The 17706-nt window shown below is 44.0% G+C and overlaps 1 long non-coding RNA gene across 1 annotated transcript; it reads right to left on the minus strand.

Moving 5' to 3' along the window:
- Nucleotides 1–2573: 2573 nt before the first annotated feature.
- Nucleotides 2574–8307, minus strand: LOC125292519. The gene is made up of 4 exons (XR_007193200.1): nucleotides 8006–8307; nucleotides 6222–6314; nucleotides 5038–5149; nucleotides 2574–3119 (listed from the first exon to the last, which is right to left on the minus strand). It is a non-coding gene; the product is annotated as an uncharacterized LOC125292519 (long non-coding RNA).
- Between the last annotated feature and the right edge of the window lie 9399 nt (nucleotides 8308–17706).

The following is a 17706-nucleotide window of genomic DNA, read 5'->3' on the forward strand; positions in this document are numbered from 1 at the left end:
GTTGTTGATAGTGTAAAGAAACAAGTCTTTATTTTAAAAACGTTTCCAACTGTTTATACCTTGAAAGCATGATGACGAACGCCACAAATGTTTACCTCTTTTAGGAGGTGACATGCAAATATTACCATTCTATTAAACCAACGTTCATCGACAAATGATCAGTAACTGGTTCTTCTTCCTCCTCGGATTCAGGAGGTTGTATCCAAAACATAAGGTTGTATCTCCAAAGACATTTTGTGCAACAGTTTCGACTCGAGTTTTAGCACTGTAAAGTTGAATATGGAGCGGAGGCAGGTAGAATCAAGTTGACGCACTGGAGGGAGCGTCACAGTGCTGTTAGCCAATCAGAGGCGAGTTCATTCGCATGTCATGAATATTCAGGAGTAAGAGGCAAAATCCTGTCGTCGTCCCCCCCACACACACACCTCCCCCACCAAACTAGAACAGCATCTAAACAGCAGGACACCAGCATCTAAACAGCAGGACACCAGCATCTAAACAGCAGGACCAGCATCTATGCAGGAGGACCAGCATCTAAACAGCAGGACCAGCATCTAAACAGGAGGACTGCTAACACAGGAGAGAGAACAGCTCACTACAGGAGGACTTAGCACTGCTAACACAGGAGAGAGAACAGCTCACTACAGGAGGACTTAGCACTGCTAACACAGGAGAGAGAACAGCTCACTACAGGAGGACTTAGCACTGCTAACACAGGAGAGAGAACAGCTCACTACAGGAGGACTTAGCACTGCTAACACAGGGAGAGAGAACAGCTCACTACAGGAGGACTTAGCACTGCTAACACAGGGAGAGAGAACAGCTCACTACAGGAGGACTTAGCACTGCTAACACAGGGAGAGAGAACAGCTCACTACAGGAGGACTTAGCACTGCTAACACAGGAGAGAGAACAGCTCACTACAGGAGGACTTAGCACTGCTAACACAGGAGAGAGAACAGCTCACTACAGGAGGACTTAGCACTGCTAACACAGGGAGAGAGAACAGCTCACTACAGGAGGACTTAGCACTGCTAACACAGGAGAGAGAACAGCTCACTACAGGAGGACTTAGCACTGCTAACACAGGAGAGAGAACAGCTCACTACAGGAGGACTTAGCACTGCTAACACAGGAGAGAGAACAGCTCACTACAGGAGGACTTAGCACTGCTAACACAGGAGAGAGAACAGCTCACTACAGGAGGACTTAGCACTGCTAACACAGGAGAGAGAACAGCTCACTACAGGAGGACTTAGCACTGCTAACACAGGAGAGAGAACAGCTCACTACAGGAGGACTTAGCACTGCTAACACAGGAGAGAGAACAGCTCACTACAGGAGGACTTAGCACTGCTAACACAGGAGAGAGAACAGCTCACTACAGGAGGACTTAGCACTGCTAACACAGGGAGAGAGAACAGCTCACTACAGGAGGACTTAGCACTGCTAACACAGGAGAGAGAACAGCTCACTACAGGAGGACTTAGCACTGCTAACACAGGAGAGAGAACAGCTCACTACAGGAGGACTTAGCACTGCTAACACAGGAGAGAGAACAGCTCACTACAGGAGGACTTAGCACTGCTAACACAGGAGAGAGAACAGCTCACTACAGGAGGACTTAGCACTGCTAACACAGGGAGAGAGAACAGCTCACTACAGGAGGACTTAGCACTGCTAACACAGGGAGAGAGAACAGCTCACTACAGGAGGACTTAGCACTGCTAACACAGGGAGAGAGAACAGCTCACTACAGGAGGACTTAGCACTGCTAACACAGGAGAGAGAACAGCTCACTACAGGAGGACTTAGCACTGCTAACACAGGAGAGAGAACAGCTCACTACAGGAGGACTTAGCACTGCTAACACAGGAGAGAGAACAGCTCACTACAGGAGGACTTAGCACTGCTAACACAGGAGAGAGAACAGCTCACTACAGGAGGACTTAGCACTGCTAACACAGGAGAGAGAACAGCTCACTACAGGAGGACTTAGCACTGCTAACACAGGGAGAGAGAACAGCTCACTACAGGAGGACTTAGCACTGCTAACACAGGAGAGAACAGCTCACTACAGGAGGACTTAGCACTGCTAACACAGGAGAGAACAGCTCACTACAGGAGGACTTAGCACTGCTAACACAGGAGAGAACAGCTCACTACAGGAGGACTTAGCACTGCTAACACAGGAGAGAACAGCTCACTACAGGAGGACTTAGCACTGCTAACACAGGGAGAGAGAACAGCTCACTACAGGAGGACTTAGCACTGCTAACACAGGAGAGAGAACAGCTCACTACAGGAGGACTTAGCACTGCTAACACAGGAGAGAGAACAGCTCACTACAGGAGGACTTAGCACTGCTAACACAGGGAGAGAGAACAGCTCACTACAGGAGGACTTAGCACTGCTAACACAGGGAGAGAGAACAGCTCACTACAGGAGGACTTAGCACTGCTAACACAGGGAGAGAGAACAGCTCACTACAGGAGGACTTAGCACTGCTAACACAGGGAGAGAGAACAGCTCACTACAGGAGGACTTAGCACTGCTAACACAGGGAGAGGAGGATTAACACATGCTAACACAGGGGAGAAGAACAGCTCACTACAGGAGGACTTAGCACTGCTAACACAGGGAGAGAGAACAGCTCAGTGTCTGTGTGTGTTCATGCAGACAGACAAACTAAACACTACTAAAGGAGCTGTAAGCAACGCTGGATAAAGTTGTTGATGTTTATGGCACTTATAATGTGTGTGTTTGACTGTGTGTGTGTGTGTTTATGGCACTTATAATGTGTGTGTTTGACTGTGTGTGTGTGTGTGTGTGTCTGTGTTTATGGCAATTAATATGTGCGTCTGACTGTGTGTATGTGTATGTGTGTGTGTGTATGTGTATGTGTGTGCATGTGTGTATGTTTCCTACTGGTGTATGGTTCGAATGTGGTTTGGGCAGGGTTGGTTGTATATCCTGGCACGCAACCAGTGTGGTTGTATATCTTGGCCCGCACTGATAGCGTGTACATCTTATAGATGTCCTCCTTCATGAAGACAGACACCGGCAGTGACGTTGCCCTGGTAACGCTGAGAAGAGTGTCTGATTGGTTGTCGTCATCGCTAGAAGGGGAAGAGGAAACACTGAATGTTTATTTATTTACCTGTTTACTGTTGTCATGTGTGGATGTAAAGGCATTCCACATGCCTAGTTCAAGGTAACCTAGCAACATCCACACTTGTCCTCATCTTCTCATGTTGGTGACTAGGGATGGGCATTCGATTAAATTTTCTTAGTCGATTGTCGGGAGAATTAACGATTGACAATCGATTAATCATTAATATTTTCATATTAAAATGTATCATTTATTTCATATTTTTGTCGTGGCCACACGGCATCGCAGTGCTTGCAGTGAACTAAGTCGTTATTTTTTTTAATCAAAATGGTCGCACGCCACACTTTGCCGTGACCTCTTCATGATTAGGCTACTTTTGATATCAAAACGGAAACTCGCAGGTAACTGACGATGGTGTCAAATATTGCCCCCGGGTGGTAAAATGTTTAATTGCTGCCATACAGTGAAACTTATTTCATTGCTTCAAGACTCTACGCACTACACAACGCAACCTGCATTAGTTTAATCGATAACAAATTAACGTGATAGACGAAATTCTTAATAATCAATTATTGATCGTCAATTAATCATGCCCATCCCTATTGGTGACTGGCATTACAGCAGTAGCTGGCACACGGCACTGGTCATGGTATGTGTGTGTGAGTGTGTGTGTGTGTGTGTGTGTGTGTGTGAACAGGAGGGAATCGTCCCAGAAGGGAAGGGGGAAGGTTTGTGTCTTCAATGAAATGGTGAGGGTCACCACCTGTCATTCAGTGAATGCATGGAGAGTGCAGACAGACAGAGCTTGACCCTAGCAGGCAATCAAAAGGCCCATTAAGTCTCCAAATCTCAATGATTTCATTTCACCAGTGATTCTTGAGATTAGGGACAAAACATGTCTGCCAGATAAAACAAGGTTTGGGGGTAAAAATATGAACAATATTAATTTGAAAAACTACTCAAAATCTTAATCAGAACAAGGGTTGCACAACAAGGCATGATTTCATGTTGCCTCATAAATAGTTGTTGTTCTAAATTATATAGAATGTAGTCAGTGCCTGGAAAACCATGTCCGGAAGCAGTTTTCCTCATTTCAACATACCGTAAAAATATCTAAAAGTAATGCAAAATGTATCATAATGATTATAATGTATATATTTAAGTAAATAATTTCATCAGTATCAAAAGTTAGAAATTCTATATGTTTTAAATGTACTTTTGTGTCAGTTGAACTGTCCGAAGTTGTGAAAATAATCAGGAATAATTGTGGGCAGCTAAAAACCAAAAGACCCCTTTAGCACTTCCTAGTTCTTCCTCATGTCATGATGCCTTTCTAGTTCTGGTCCTAGTTTCAAGTTTTTCATATCTCGTGTATTTAATATCCATCTATTAAAGCAACACCAAAGAACTTTTCCTCTGTCACACGCACTATTTGTTTATCCAGCACCGGCTTTGCAAATAACAATGTCCACAGACAAGGTAGAATATGTTGCATGATTTTATGAAAGTACGATGTATTGCGACATTAGATGCAAGTCAAATTTGTAGTTTCATTTAACTCATTCCATAGAACTACAGATCCGCTACCCGATCTGGCAAACTTACATAGTGCGGTTATAGCCGATAGAGGGTCGCGAAGAGAATGCAGAAGTGCCGTTCACCCGAATTGATAAACCACTGAAGCGATTTTGGAAACATTATTTTAAGGTACAAAAAAACTCTTTGATGTTGCTTTAACACCTGGCATGTCACAACCATAATGTGTCAACACTGAAATGAGCAACATACAACATTTGTGAAACATGTTCTGCTTAATTTAAAGAAGATGATGGAAGCCACAGGCAACAGATATGTGTGTGTGTGTGTGTGTGTGTGTGTGTGTGTGCTGTAGTGTGTGTGTGTGTGTGTGTGTGTGTGTGTGTCACCTCAGGTAAATGCAGTACTCTGTTCCAGGTGGGGTACCCGCAGCAGGGATCCAGTGGAGAGTGTGGTTGAAGTTCTGGGATTCCACCGTCAGGTTGGTGGGAGGCATAACAGCTGGAGAACACACACACACACACACACACACACACACACACACACACACACACACACTCACGTTTTAATCATAGTTTATTTTATTCTAGTTATTATAACGCACACACACAAACTCAATGACAAATGAGAGAAAAGAAGGTGGATCAGAAGATGTGAAGAAGTGAGAGAGGGAGGAGAGAGAGGGGGATGGACAGATGGAGAGAGAGTGGGGGAGAGAGCGTGGGATAGAGAGATGGAGAGAGAGTGGGGGAGAGAGATGGAGGGAGAGGGGAGAGAGAGGATAGAGATGGGAGAGAGGGGAGGGAGAGGCGTGGGATAGAGATGGAGAGAGGGGGAGGGAGAGAGATGGAGGGAAGGACAGAAGAAGACTAATATCATGATCCCGGAGACAAAGTAGGAGAGGGAGGAGGAGACAAAGTAAAGAAAAGAGGAGGAGAGGAAGGAGGGAAGAAGGAGGAGGAAAGGAGAGAGGAGGAGAAAAGAAGAGAGGTGGGGGAGGGAGGAGGAGGAGAAGACTGGCAACATGAGAGGAGAGTGGGGGGAGGGGGAGAGAGGGGATGGGATGAGAGATGGAGAGAGAGCGGGGAGAGAGATGGAGAGAGAGTGGGGGAGAGAGATGGAGGGAGAGGGGAGAGAGAGTGGGATAGAGAGATGGAGAGAGAGTGGGGGAGAGAGCGTGGGATAGAGAGATGGAGAGAGAGTGGGGGAGAGAGATGGAGGAAGGACAGAAGAAGACTAATATCATGATCCCGAGACAAGTAGGAGAGGGGAGGAGGAGACAAGAAGAAAAGAGAGGAGAGGAAGAGAGGGAAGAAGAGAGGAGAGCAGAGGAGGAGAAAAGAAGAGAGGAGAGCAGAGGAGAAGACTGGCAACATGAGAGGAGAGGGGGGAGGAGGAGAAAAGAAGAGAGGAGAGCAGAGGAGAAGACTGGCAACATGAGAGGAGAGTGGGGGAGAGGAGGAGAAAAGAAGAGAGGAGAGCAGAGGAGAAGACTGGCAACATGAGAGGAGAGTGGGGGAGAGGAGGAGAAAAGAAGAGAGGAGAGCAGAGGAGGAGAGAGTTGAAGACTGACCACATGAGCAGGACACCATCCACACAGCCAGCAGCAGGAGCTTCATCATGTCACCTCTCTACAGCAGTCCAGCGCTCACCTCACATCTGTAACCTGACCCAGAGAGACAGAGGGAGAGAGAGAGAGACAGAGAGGGGAGAGAGAGAGAGAGACAGAGAGGAGAGATAGAGTGAGGGAGAGAGAGAGAGGGGTAGAGAGGAGAGATAGAGGAGAGAGAGACGTAGAAAGAGAGAGAGAGGAGACAGGTGGGGGCAGAACGTTATTAATGAGGGAACTGAGACTAGTCTATAAGCGCCACAGCCCACACACAAGAATTCGAGCGAAAACCGCCACTATTTGCCTTTTTCCACTTGTAGCCTATTGTTCATGAGCACCAGCGGGGCCGAGTGAGTCAGAAACTCAAACCACACGAGACAAAGTCCACCCGGGGACGGCCCGCCTCGCTATCAGTCAACAACCCGCACCGAGTCAGACTGACGCAGAGCCTGGCCCAGCATTCACACCTACCAACCCACAACAATGAACAATATAGGCTGCTCATCCAGCTACACTGGCTACCTATGGCGGCCCGCATCAAATTCAAATCTCTAACGCTTGCCTACAAAGTAGTCTCCGGTTCTGCTCCCACCTACTTGAATGCCCTCATACAGACTTACACTACCTCCAGACCGCTGCGCTCCTCTGACGAACGACGCCTAGCTCTACCACCGGTACGCCTGCCAATCCAAACTTTTTCTCATCTGTTGTTCCTCGTTGGTGGAACACACTGCCAGTTCCTACAAGGGCAGGGACATCCTTTTCCACTTTCAAAAAACTCCTGAAGACCCAGCTCTTTAGAGAACACCTACTCTCATAGCAACACTTACAACAAGTCTTACTGATCCTAGCACTCACCAGCCGTTTTAAACTGACAAGTAACTGTTAAAAACAGCACTCACCGACGCACTTATTCTTACTGTACTCTAATGTTTTTTTGTTTTTTTTAAACTGTCCTAAAATTGTGAGAATTGTTCTAAAAACGTACTGTTTACCATGTTGTTAGTCGCTTTGGTTAAAAAGCGTCAGCCAAATGTAATGTAATGTAATGTAATGTAATATAGGCTACATAACAAGCCTACCAGAATGAACATAACATAAGTAGCCTACCAGAATAAACAACATAACCTATCCTACCAGAATAAACAACATAACCTGCTGTAGCCCACCAGAATAAACATCATAACCTATGTAGCCTACCAGAATAAACATCATAACCTATGTAGCCTACCAGAATAAACACCATAACCTATGCAGCCTACCAGAATAAACATCATAACCTATCCTACCAGAATGAACAACATAACCTACTGCATCGGGGCAGGACGACATGGGGTTCAAAGTCACAATATCTTATCGTCTTATCGGAACAACAACCTACTGCAACATAACCTACTGCATCGGGGGAGGACGACATGGGGTTCAAAGTCACAATATCTTATCGTCAAAGTCACTGTGTTTATGAGATGTTCCGTAAAATATCCCAGAGAGAGAACACACACGTCCCCGAGAACGTAGGCTAGCCTAAACGGGTTCTTCGGGAAGCACTAAAGGCTTCGCACGGAGTTTTACACTAAAGGGCGAATAGCCTCCCTGCAGTCATTGAAACCTCAATTTCAAAACACGACTATCACCTGACAAGGTAATAGCTAGGATATGTAGCCCAATAACGGAGAACATTATAGATCATGCTGATGAACGCGCAGTTGCTCTGTTAACAATGTCCAGTGAACTTGTCTTCGCTTTACCTTCATTCTGTCCATTTGCGCTGGTCTTCTGTCAGCGGGCGGATCTGAACCGGAACAGCGAAGAGGAACCGAAACAACCGCGCAGTGCCAAATGACAAAAACACATAGGCTGCATCGCCCAATTAACACAAAAAAAACACACACGCACTGGTCGTGGCGACTGATCAGTCGGTCTCAACACTCACTGGCGCTCACTGGGGCATCGGGGCAATTCGCTTTCTGAACGTCATTCCTGATGACGTTAGACCGGCACATCCGGGAACTTGACTCGTGACAAACGTTCCCGCCCCTTTCGGGGGGAAAACAAACAACCCCTCTCATTAACTCCAACGCAAATTAGGGTCAATAAACGTAATTCGTACAGAAATCGCAGGAATAAATAATAACAAAAAATACCACAAATCAATATGACCACTCAATACATAACCACTTTGCCGGTCGTTGACCGTGAAAGATACCTACAAAAGCTTAATTCAATTAATATAAAAACACGTCTCTTCAGTATCCCAAGTAGCCTACGAAGTGGTGCAACAACCCCACTCAGTGACCAGAAGTGTCATACGGTCTTCTCTTCTTATGGCTTGTAGCCATAATTTTCTTCTGTCAGGATTTTTTTTGAGGACATGGTAGGCAAAAGAAACTCAGGGAGGGGTTCTTAGCTGTGTGGTTTGTACATGTCTACCGGTTCACTCTGGCTTGTTCTGAGGGAATGTTTTCCCCTCAAAAGGGGCATGGCGCAAACAACCTGCTCTGTGTGACGCGGGTCCGGTTGTAAGTATATCACGTGACGTTGCATTTCCTTGAAAAGGGAGCACTCGTTCCAGAGTAGGCACAGCCTGTATGCTGGTGCTTTTCACCGAAGAAGAGGAAGTTGGCTACCGAAACAAGCCCGCAGTGTCTGTCAACCTGATTTCGGCAAAAAGGCAAAAACACAAATTCACACGAAAAAAACACACACTTGGGTTGTGGCGACTGATCACATTCCCCACCAGATGTCCTCATAGAGTTCTGAACCTCAGAGCCGTATATCTGTTCGGCTCTGCTGAAGCTTCGAGTAGGCTGAACCTTTTTTCCGATACAATTGGATTGGAAGCTTCACTTGGTCTGACTTCTCACGGAGGCAGTTCGTTTTCTTTACGTCATTCCTGCATATCATGTGACGTTGCATTTCCTTGAGAGGGAGCACTCGTTCCAAAGTGTAGCCTACATCAGTGTTTTTCAACCTTTTTTGTGCCACGGCACACTTGACACTTAAAATGTCCCACGGCACACTAACATCCTTTGTGAAGAAAAAATAAACATACCATAGCCTAAAATTTCAAATAATACATATGGCCTTATTATGACTATGCAAGACCTGCTCAATAAAACAAGCCCTCTGTTTCATTTGTAGGTGACTATATCTAATTTAATTGTTGTTATGAACTGGATATGTGATGATTCTGTGAATACTGGATATGGGGCCCCCGTTGTACAATGCCTGCATACCACAAATAGTGCAATCATACAATCATGTGGTTATAAATTCTTTGATGCAACAGTTGCTTTTCTGGACCAGTGAGTGACATTTGGGTAATTTTCTTCGGCACACCTGGTGATCTCTCACGGCACACTAGTGTGCCCCGGCACAGTGGTTGAAAAACACTGATCTAGCCTAATCTTCACCCCCTAAGAACACTGGCCTACAGTGTAGTGGGTCAGAAGGTTTACGCCACAGGACGCTAGAGGGCGCACAACATACAATCAGCTGAAGAGTTCAACTGTCTGTAAAGGTAACATTCAATAGAGGTCCCAGACGGCCCGATTCAGTGGTTGAGTGTTTCTGCAACTAGGCTACAGTCACGTTTGATTAAACTAAATCAACCCCTTTACATTTTTATTTTAACCATCACAGTCTGTACAGGCTATAATATAAAATTAAATCAGTGTAACCTACGGCCTCTCGGGGCTTTGCTTAATTTTATGATTCAATTTTCAAATTGTATGTTGCATACATTCAAAGTTTTCACATAGGCTATAAAACACAATTTGCAGATCAGACTCTTTTTTGCAAAACTCTAAACACATTCCCATGCATTAAAACACATTTTGCATGGTGATGCACTTTTTAGGACACACTCAGACAGAGAATTCAGATCCAGGTTTTCAGATTTAATGATCACAACGTTAAACAAGGAAGTTGCAGGCCCAAGGCTTAGCAAACACACAGGAGACACAAAGTTAACAGAAATCCGGCAAAAGGTCCAAAGCACAGACAATTAGCTTAAGTGTTCAAATAATAAGGTAGACCAAACAAATGATCCAACTTAAGTGGAGATTCTGGCAAAAACTGGCACAAACGTGGGAAGACGGGAGCAGAGAGTTCTGGTGTCATTCTCTGATGAGACCAGACATGTAGTAGTGGGGAAGTGGGGTAAAAATAGGGCTAGAGTCCAGAGCAACACAGGTGAAGGGAATTCAACACTCAGGGGAAGCCATGAGCTGTGAGGGACTGATTGATGGGCGTGGCTGAGGGATTTGTTGAGTCCATAGCATGGAGGTATTATATATAACTGGAGAGAGTGACTAAGTCCCGCCCTCCATACAAAAGAATGGTGGAGGCTAGGCTAGTAAATCCGGCCAATTCATAGTCAACGCCATCTTGAACACTGGGGCTCGGATCCAGCGCCAGTCGGCTCTGACCATGCGCCAAGTTCCAACACTGGAAGTGACGCATGGATCAACGTCGATTTGTATTGGATATTCTGTAAGAAGAGAGTCGTCCTCCAGTTCAGAGGATGGCGATAATGCACATACCTTGCTTACCACATAGCAAGAAGAAGAAAAAGTTGCTCGGGAACGCGCGTGGAGTCACCCTGGAGCTTGGAACTTCATTTCATTGGATAACAGCGGCTCTAACGAAGAGCAGTCTGCCTGCTGCTACAAATGCATTTGAACATGATGTGAAATATCCGTAGTCGAACTATAAATAAACTATTCGGTTTTTAGTGCCATGTGTAGCGCATTTTTACAGTCTATGATTAGTTTGTTTTTTATTTTATTGTTTGTCATCTCATAGCGGGTGCTCTAAACGTATTCTAGCGTTGGCCCATTACCAAATCAAGCCAATAATAGCCAGTAGCCACAATAATGACTGGAGCCAGAAAACGAAATTCATCTGGCGAGAGTCAGGTTACTCAATAGCCACCCTGTTTCGAAAATGGAAGATAACGCACAGAGCGGCCAGCCTGAGCTGGACAATTACGCCCCCAACTCCTCTAAAATGTGGTGTCTGGAAATACTTTGGGTTGTACACCGCAGAATGTAAAGTAACCCTTAAAGAGGATGTAGTCTGCGGACTCTGCAAAAAACAGTTTACTTACGCATCCACAACATCAATTTTTCGCGCTCACCTGTCGAGTTACCATCCAAATTAGGCAGCCGGAGTCAGAGGCACAGACGGCCAGAGCATGCCAGGCCCATGTATGATTGCACACTTTCCGTGAAATCCTCAAATTATGTCCAGGGTTTGCTTTAGGCTTAGGGCTGGTATGTTTGGGGCAGGATTGTATCTGGGATTATTTCTTTACATTGTGCGTTTTATTGTGAGGCGTGTGTTTTAAGTTTTGGAGCGGCATTCCAGGCTATCAAAAGCAGACGATTTTCGGTTTGGCTTGGGATTTAATTTACTTTAGGACTGTTTTATTATATATCTAAATGTTGAGACTGATAGGCACTTACATATAGGGGGTATTTGATGGCTCACTGTGAGGTTTTATGTAGTTGAAAAAGTGTCAGTATTTCCAGCTGTTTATTGCGAGACAAGGAAGCCACTTTCACTCGTTCATTGAATGTGCGCTGTGCTGTAATGGAAACCTTATTGTGTAGCCTAAGTTGAGTTATTTTTTAATTATGCATAATGAACTTAAATTCGTAGGCTGGAATGCCTCGCGGCAACAATTGTGTTTAAATGTAGTAGCATAGGCCTACTGCTTCAGCCTCTGGCTAGCTCAAAAGGGGGCTGCTATGATGGGTAAACTTGTTGGAGACCCATGGTGTAGGCTATAACAAGACAATTTAGGGCTTTATGCCGCTGTTGTGTAATTTATTGTCTTTAATCATATTTAGGCTATTTTTGTTCGGGACAAACAACAACGAAACAAGATCAATACAATTCCCTTTATTCGTCATCATGCATAACCATAATATGCATGTCTTCTCATAAGCTCAATTACGCACTGAATAACGTTTGGCTGTAGCCGCCGTATAGGTACCCACCCACCAACATGTACGCGCATGAGAGCTCGTGCCCAACACAGATTTTTGTGCATGGAGCTGGTTCCAAATGCTTCATGCAGCGCCATATTTGAAAATGGCGTATGCTAACACGCCAAAGCTAATCTGCACACTCTTGACCCCCTGGTTGAGTCAGAAGGTGAGTGACTGGGTGTGGCTTCTGGGGAACCTGGCATGGCTGTGAAAATATAATGGTAACCACAAAGAAAGCACACATGCCATACGTACAGTAGGCCTAAAACACAACGACTCAAAATTGATCACACTTGTTTCAAATGATGGAACACACCTATAGGCCAGACTGTAAACAGGTTGCTGAACAGTGTAGGTTTCCTCTATTGCAAACAATGCAAACGTCTCATATGAGCAATCCTGACCTGTTTCTCATTTTTTGATGTAATGTCTAATGACTGACGTAGGTAGAAGTGGCGTCTGCGCCTATATTGCGTTTCACCTGGTGCATAGTGCGCCTATATTATGTTTCACATGGTGCATAGTGCGCCTATATTGTGTTTCACCTGGTGCATAGTGCGCTTATATTATGTTTCACCTGGTGCATAGTGCTTACTATATTGTCGTTTCACCTGGTGCATAGTCGCCTATTGTATAATCGTTTCACCTGGTGCATAGTCGCCTATATTGATATGTCGTTTCACCTGGTGCATAGTCTTTATCCTATATTGTGTTTCACCTGGTGCATGAATTAAGCCTATATTATGTTTCACCTGGTGCATGAATTAAGCCTATGTTGTGTAATCGTTTCACCTGGTGCATAGTCGCCTATATTGTCTAATCGTTTCACCTGGTGCATAGTGCACCTATATTGTATAATCGTTTCACCTGGTGCATAGATAAGCCTATGTTAATATAATCGTTTCACCTGGTGCATAGTCTTTATATTGTATAATGGTTTCACCTGGTGCATAGTCATTATATTATGTTTCACCTGGTGCATAGTCGCCTATATTGTATAATCGTTTCACCTGGTGCATGAATGTAGCCTATATTGTGTGTCGTTTCACCTGGTGCATGATAAGCCTATATTATGTTTCACCTGGTGCATGATGCGCCTATATTGTGTAATCGTTTCACCTGGTGCATAGTCGCCTATATTATGTTTCACCTGGTGCATGAATTAAGCCTATATTATGTTCACCTGGTGCATAGATGGCCTATATTGTGTTTCACCTGGTGCATAGTCTTCTATATTATGTTTCACCGTTGCATAGTCGCCTATATTGTGTAATCGTTTCACTAGTTGCATGATGTAGCCCTATATTATTGGTATAATCGTTTCACCTGGTGCATAGTAAGCCTATATTGTCTAATCGTTTCACCTGGTGCATAGTGTACCTATATTGTATAATCGTTTCACCTGGTGCATAGTCGCCTATATTGTATTTCACCTTCACCTGCATAGATGCGCCTATATTGTGTTCACCTGGTGCATATTGCATAATCGTTCACCTGGTATGCCTATATTATCGCTTCACCTGGTGCATAGTCGCCTATATTATGTACACCTCATAGTGTTCGTTTCACCTGGTGCATAGTGCTACCTATATTATGTTTCACCTGGCATAGTGCGTTTCACCTGGTGCATAGTCGCCTATATTATGTTTCATATAGTCGTTAATCGCTTCACCTGGTGCATAGTGCCTATATTGTATAATCGTTTCACCTGGTGCATAGTGCGCTATATTGTATAATCGTTTCACCTGGTGCATAGATGCCTATATTATTATAATCGTTTCACCTGGTGCATAGCGCCTATATTGTGTAACCTCGTTTATTATGTTTCACCTGGTGCATAGTCGCCTATATTGTGTTCACCTGGTGCATAGTAAGCTATATTGTATAATTTCACCTGGTGCATAGTGCGCCTATATTGTATGTCGTTTCACCTGGTGCATAATGTAGCCTATATTGTCTAATCGTTTCACCTGGTGCATAGTGGTATAATCGCCTGGTGCATATTGTATATTGTTTCACCTGGTGCATAGTGCGCCTATATTGTATAATCGTTTCACCTGGTGCATAGTGCGCCTATATTGTCATTTCACCTGGTGCATAGTAGATGCCCATATTGTATATCGTTTCACCTGGTGCATAGTGCCCTATATTGTGTAACGTTTCACCTGGTGCATAGTCGCCCTATATTATGTTTCACCTGGTGCATAGATGCTCTATATTATGTCGTTTCACCTGGTGCATAGTGCTCCTATATTATGATTTTCACCTGGTGCATAGTCGCCTATATTGTGTTTCACCTGGTGCATAGTGCCTATATTGCATAATCGCTTCTATAGTTATGTTTCGCTTCACCTGGTGCATAGACCTGGCATAGTGCCTATATTGTATAAACCTGTCGTTTCACCTGGTGCACCTGGTGCGCCGTGCACCTATATTATGTTTCACCTGTCGTTTCACCTGGTGCATAGTGCTCTATATTGTATAATTCACCTGGTGCATATATTGTATAATCGTTCACCTGGTGCATAGTGTTTCACCTGCATAGTGCCCTATATTGTATAATCGTTTCACCTGGTGCATAGTCGCCTATATTGTATAATCGTTTCACCTGGTGCATAGTCGCCTATATTATGTTTTTCACCTGGTCATAGTTATATTGTTAATCGTTCACCTGGTGCATAGTGCGCCTATATTATGTTTCACCTGGTGCATAGTGCGCCTATATTGTATAATCGTTTCACCTGGTGCATAGTGCGCCTATATTGTGTAATCGTTTCACCTGGTGCATAGTGCTTCCATATTGTATAATCGCTTCACCTGGTGCATAGTGTGCTATATTGTATAATCGTTTCACCTGGTGCATAGTGTTTCCATATATTGTGTAATCGTTTCACCTGGTGCATAGTGCCTATATTGTGGGTGCATAGTGCCTATATTGTATTAATCGTTTACCCGGTGCATAGTGCTCTATATTATGTTTCACCCGGTGCATAGTGCCCATATTATGTTTCACCCGGTATGCTACCATATTATGTTTCACCTGGTGCATATTGAATCGCTTCACCTGGTGCATATTGTATATTATGTTTCACCTGGTGCATAGTGCACCCATATTATGTTTCACCTGGTATAGTGCCCTATTGTATAATCGTTCACCTGGTGCATAGTGCTCTATATTATGTCGTTTCTGGTGCATAGTGCCTATATTGTATAATCGTTTCACCTGGTGCATAGTCGCCTATATTATGTTTCACCTGGTGCATAGTCGCCTATATATTGTATAATCGTTTCACCTGGTGCATAGTGCTCTATATTGTGTAATCGCTTTCACCTGGTGCATAGTGCTTCTATATTGTGTAATCGTTTCACCTGGTGCATAGTGCCTATATTGTATAATCGCTTCACCTGGTGCATAGTGCGCCTTATTATGCTTCAATTGGTGCATAGTGCCTATATTATGTTTCACCTGGTGCATAGTTATATTATGTTTCACCTGGTGCATAGTGCCTATATTGTATAATCGCTTCACCTGGTGCATAGTGCCCTATATTGTATAATCGCTTCACCTGGTGCATAGTGCTTCTATATTATGTTTCACCTGCATAGTGCTTCACCTGGTGCATAGTGTTATATTGTATAATCGCTTTCACCTGGTGCATAGTATATTGTATAATCGCTTCACCTGGTAATGCTCTATATACCTGGTGCATAGTGCCTATATTGTGTAATCGCTTCACCTGGTGCATAGTGCCTATATTGTGTAATCGCTTTACCTGGTGCATAGTGCTCTTATATTAATCGCTTCACCTGGTGCATAGTGTTTATATTGTATAATCGCTTCACCTGGTATAGTCACCTGGTATAGTGCCTATATTATGTTTCACCTGGTGCATAGTCAATTTCACCTGGTGCATAGTGCTATTATGTTTCACCTGTGTGCATATTATGTTTCACCTGGTGCATAGTGCTCTATATTGTATAATCGCTTCACCTGGTATATAGTGCGTGTAATCGCTTTCCACCTGGTGCATAGTGTGTAATCGCTTCACCTGGTGCATAGTGCCTATATTGTATAATCGTTTCACCTGGTTGCATAGTGCTCTATATTATGTTTCACCTGGTGCATAGTGCGCCTATATTGTATAATCGTTTCACCTGGTGCATAGTGCGCCTATATTGTATAATCGTTTCACCTGATGCATAGTGCGCCTATATTATGTTTCACCTGGTGCATAGTGCGCCTATATTGTATAATCGTTTCACCTGGTGCATAGTGCCTATATTGTATAATCGCTTCACCTGGTGCATAGTGCTCTATATTATGTTTCACCTGGTGCATAGTGCTCTATATTATGTTTCACCTGGTGCATAGTGCGCCTATATTATGTTTCACCTGGTGCATAGTGTGCGCCTATATTGTCTAATCGTTTCACCTGGTGCATAGTGCTTCTATATTATGTTTCACCTGGTGCATAGTCGTTTATATTGTGTAATCGTTTCACCTGGTGCATAGTGCGCCTATATTGTATAATCGTTTCACCTGGTGCATAGTGCGCCTATATTGTGTAATCGTTTCACCTGGTGCATAGTGCGCCTATATTGTATAATCGTTTCACCTGGTGCATAGTGCGCCTATATTATGTTTCACCTGGTGCATAGTGCGCCTATATTGTATAATCGTTTCACCTGGTGCATAGTGTCCTATATTGTATAATCGTTTCACCTGGTGCATAGTGCGCCTATATTGTGTAATCGTTTCACCTGGTGCATAGTGCGCCTATATTATGTTTCACCTGGTGCATAGTGCGCCTATATTGTATAATCGTTTCACCTGGTGCATAGTGCGCCTATATTATGTTTCACCTGGTGCATAGTGCGCCTATATTGTATAATCGTTTCACCTGGTGCATAGTGCGCCTATATTGTATAATCGTTTCACCTGGTGCATAATGCGCCTATATTGTGTAATCGTTTCACCTGGTGCATAGTCGCTATATTGTATAATCGCTTCACCTGGTGCATAGTGCGCCTATATTATGCTTCACCTGGTGCATAGTGCGCTTATATTATGTTTCACCTGGTGCATAGTGTTTTATATTATGTTTCACCTGGTGCATAGTGCGCCTATATTGTATAATCGTTTCACCTGGTGCATAGTGCGCCTATATTGTGTAATCGTTTCACCTGGTGCATAGTGCGCCTATATTATGTTTCACCTGGTGCATAGTGCGCCTATATTATGTTTCACCTGGTGCATAGTGCGCCTATATTGTATAATCGTTTCACCTGGTGCATAGTGCTCTATATTGTATAATCGTTTCACCTGGTGCATAGTGCCTATATTGTATAATCGCTTCACCTGGTGCATAGTGCCCTATTGTGTAATCGTTTCACCTGGTTCATAGTGCCTATATTGTGTAATCGTTTCACCTGGTGCATAGTGCCTATATTGT

The sequence above is a fragment of the Alosa alosa genome, chromosome 3, assembly GCF_017589495.1.
Source record: "Alosa alosa isolate M-15738 ecotype Scorff River chromosome 3, AALO_Geno_1.1, whole genome shotgun sequence".
NCBI lineage: Eukaryota > Metazoa > Chordata > Actinopteri > Clupeiformes > Clupeidae > Alosa > Alosa alosa.